The 3,632-nt window shown below is 65.3% G+C and overlaps 1 non-coding gene across 1 annotated transcript; it reads left to right on the forward strand.

The window, feature by feature from the left end:
* The first annotated feature begins 3,216 nt into the window (after positions 1 to 3,216).
* On the forward strand, positions 3,217 to 3,368 carry LOC138653141 (5.8S ribosomal RNA). The gene has a single exon (XR_011315767.1). It is a non-coding gene; the product is annotated as a 5.8S ribosomal RNA (ribosomal RNA).
* Positions 3,369 to 3,632: the final 264 nt, after the last annotated feature.

A 3,632-nucleotide genomic window follows, 5' to 3' on the forward strand; every position in this document is an offset into this window, starting at 1 on the left:
GGACTTTGAAATTTTTCGGCGATGCGTTTTTGGCTTCCGGGAGCCGCAGAACGTTGGGAAATTCGTTCCGCTCGCCGGCTCCAGGTGTTTCGGGCTAGTCCAGGCCCCAGCTACGCCGCCTGGCCGCCAAATTTCGCAAAATCGAAAAAAAAAAAAATAGAACCGGAATGAGGAATTTCTGGCCGCCGGATCCGCCGCACAGCTCCAGGAAGTCGGACACTTTTCGGCTTCGCTCCCTTAAAGTGTGGGTCGGTGTTTCGCCATGCAAATACCCACTTTTGCACACCAGCTGCAGGATATAGGAGAGAGGGGTACCTCTCGGGCCCGACTGATTTCCGATGTTTTCGTGGTTCCTCAAGTCGGGTAGGCGGTTTGGCGAGTACCCCCCTGTTTGCATGGAAGTCCGCCCTCGCGTCGACACCAGGCTTCCGCGGCTCCAGGGGGACTCTTGCCGGTCGTCTGCCCCAAGTCAGAGACGCGTTTCCCGGGTCGCCTGAGCCTGAACGGACCCTCCCCAAGCGTGTTCTGGTTCTCCGAGGGTGACGGATGTCAGAAGGGAGGCAGATCTGGAGTCTTCGTCCCGAGGAGGGCTCCAGGAGGGCGGATTGCACCCCCTGACTCGGTCCCCTCAGAGCAGGCTTGGCGTTTCTCTGTGTCGGATGTCTCCCGCTTCCACGCCACCGGGGAGACCTATGAGAGAATCGCACTGTGACCCGGATTCCGTCTCGAGGGCGCCCGTAGCGTGTCGGAGAGGGACCTCCAGGACTATCGGGCATGTTTCTTCCCCGTCTCCCCGAGGGGAAGGATGGCAGCGGGTGGGGTTTCTCACCCATGCCCCCCACCGGCTCTTCCTCCGATCGATTTGGCTCAGCGCTCCCGGGTGGGGAGGTGGTGCCGCTCGCTCGGCCCGGGCTTTGGAGCCCGCGTCGGTCTAAGGCGGGCGGTCTCCTTCCTCTTTTACCCCCCGGGATTCAGGCACGCATCCTTGGGCGTGCACGCCGGCAGTCGCCTCCCGTTCGCAGGACGGTGGCTGCCGTGCAGAGGGGGAGTTTGACCCGAACTGTGGTACGGCAGGGGTCCGACGACCCGCGCGGGCGAATGGCGGGGCGCCCACCCACCTCGGCGTGGGGGCCCGTCGTCCGAATCGCTCCCCGCGCGGGGTAGCACAACGATCTTCTCCGAGGGCGGCCCTTTGACTTCCAGATGCGCAGCTTGCCCGCGGAGGCCCGTGCCGACCCCCACCCAGCGTCCGATGGGCGGCCTCCGCGGTGGGCATCGGCGAGAGCGGCGGCGGTGGGTGGCGCTTCCACGCCACCGCCGAGCTCCGCGTTCTCCAGTCTTTTCCCGAGCCCCTACGATAGTGGGGGGACGACAGATGCGTGGGGAGGCAGGCGGAGTGGGTTCTCACCGCGTGGTGTGCCCGGCCGAACGCCGTCGCCTTCCCCGCTCGTCCGACGTCCTCCGAGGCGGCTCGGAAGGGAGCGCGAGAGGGAGAGAGCGAGAGAGAGAGAGAGAGAGAGAGACCAAGCGGACGCCCCAGAGCGAGAAGGGAGGATGGAAAAGGGAGAGACGAGTGGGGCAAAAAGAGTTTTGGCGAAGGGGAGTACCCGGCGAACTGCCGCCCCGGGCTTCTTCTGTTCTCAACAGCGGAGGCACGGCTTTGGGGGGGAGACGCCGCTCGGTTGGGGCTCCTTTGAGGTTACGGGCAAGAGCCCGGGACGAGGGACTACGCCATAGGGCGACGCCGACACGGCCAGGCCAACTGCGCCCCCCGTGCGACCTCTGCGTCGCTGGCGGGCTCTGCGCCTGAGCCGCGGTGGACCCCGACGGCCAGCCCCCCTCTCCCACTCCTCGCGCCCGTCCGCCGGTGGGTCGAGGACCCCCCGCGGCGGAGGCAGGTCTAAGCCAGACGGAGGCCCCGCATAGGCCCCCCACCGCCCTGGCCCCTCTCCCCAGCAGCGACTCTGTGTGTCGCCCCGGGAGCGGTGGGTCACGAGGCAGGGTGGCCGTGGCGTCCTCCGAAGGCCAGTCACCTACGGCCCTCCCCGTGCAAGGGGTGGTTTTTACAACAGATGCCCTCCGATCGGGAGGCCGGGTCTAAGCCAGATGGTGGCGCCGCATAGGCCCCCCACCGCCCTGGCCCCTCTCCCCAGCAGCGACTCTGTGTGTCGCCCCGGGAGCGGTGGGTCACGAGGCAGGGGAGCCGTGGTGTCCTCCGGAGGCCAGTCACCTCGCCCTCTCCGTGCAAGGTGGGTTTTTTTCCAGACACCCTCCGCATCGGCCGCCTCGCACCGTACAGCGTGCACGATCTCCCCAGTGGCACTGCACTCGCCGTTCAGGCTCCTGTTTTCCTCCGGAAGGTGACGCCCCGGGATGCCCGCCTGCCGGCACGGACGACGAGGAGGATTTCCCTTCCTCCGGGTGCCCTTCCCGCTGCGGGGCTTCCTATCTGGCTTCTCTCCCTCGATTGATTAAGTCCCTGGCCTTTGTACACACTGCCCGTCGCTACTACCGATTGGATGGTTTAGTGAGGTCCTTGGATCGGCCCCGCCGGGTTCGGCCAAGACCCATGGTGGAGAGCCGAGAAGACGATCGAACTTGACTATCTAGAGACAGTAAAAGTCGTAACAAGGTTTCCCTAGATGAACCTGTGGAAGGATCTTTAATGGGCGAGTGAAAAATACCGATGAGGTGCAGATCAGGAGGCCAGCCGCCCGCCAAATCCCCGAAGGGTACCGAACGTGATGGGGGCGGTGGTAGGTCTCTTTCTGCTTCGCCAGGGCGCTCCGCAGGGTGGGGACGGTGAGGGCACGTGAGGACAGCGGAGCGGGCGACGTCGGGAGGGTGCGGGGAGCCCCTCTCGCTCCGTCGCCCAGGAAAAAGACGCCCGGCCTCGCGCCGACGATTGTTGCCCTGCCGCTGCCTGCCGAGGAAAAATAAGAAGCCCCCCGCGTACGCGAAAGGCCGTCCCGGGTACCATTCTCCTGTGCGCTCACACACCCCTCCCCGGGGTATGTGGGTCTGGGCGGTAGGTTGAGAAGCCTCGAGCCCTCCTTTGTTCTCCTCCCCGCTGGAGGGAGGGACGGGGAGGCCGAGCGCCCGGGCAACAGGGCCGAGATTTGAAAACAACCCTCCAAAGCATCCCAGTCTTTTGCGGCCGGCTGACACGAGAGTGAAAAGGGGGGCGCCTCCGAGTGTCCCCAAACCAGAAAGCGCGACTCTTAACGGTGGATCACTCGGCGCGCGCGTCGAAGAACGCAGCTAGCTGCGAGAATTAAGTGTGAATTGCAGGACACATTGATCATCGACACTTCGAACGCACCTTGCGGCCCCGGGGTGCTCCCGGGGCTATGCCTGTCTGAGGGTTGCCCCTCCATCTATCGCCTCCATGGCGCAGCTGGGGTCCCCTCGCAAGGGTGACAACGAGGGAGGCCTGAGGCTCCGTGCCCTGATGGTCTCTTCTCCTTTATCCCTTACGTCCCCCCAAGGCCAGACTCACCTGCCCTGGGCCCACCTGATGGGGTTTACCATCGTCACTCCCCCCGTTGTGACGTGAAACCCTGTGGCGCAATGAAGGTGAAGGCCGGGGCGCTCCGGCCGAGGTGGGATCCCGCCGCCCGCTCCGGGGGGTT

The sequence above is a fragment of the Ranitomeya imitator genome, unplaced genomic scaffold (assembly GCF_032444005.1).
Source record: "Ranitomeya imitator isolate aRanImi1 unplaced genomic scaffold, aRanImi1.pri SCAFFOLD_1188, whole genome shotgun sequence".
NCBI lineage: Eukaryota > Metazoa > Chordata > Amphibia > Anura > Dendrobatidae > Ranitomeya > Ranitomeya imitator.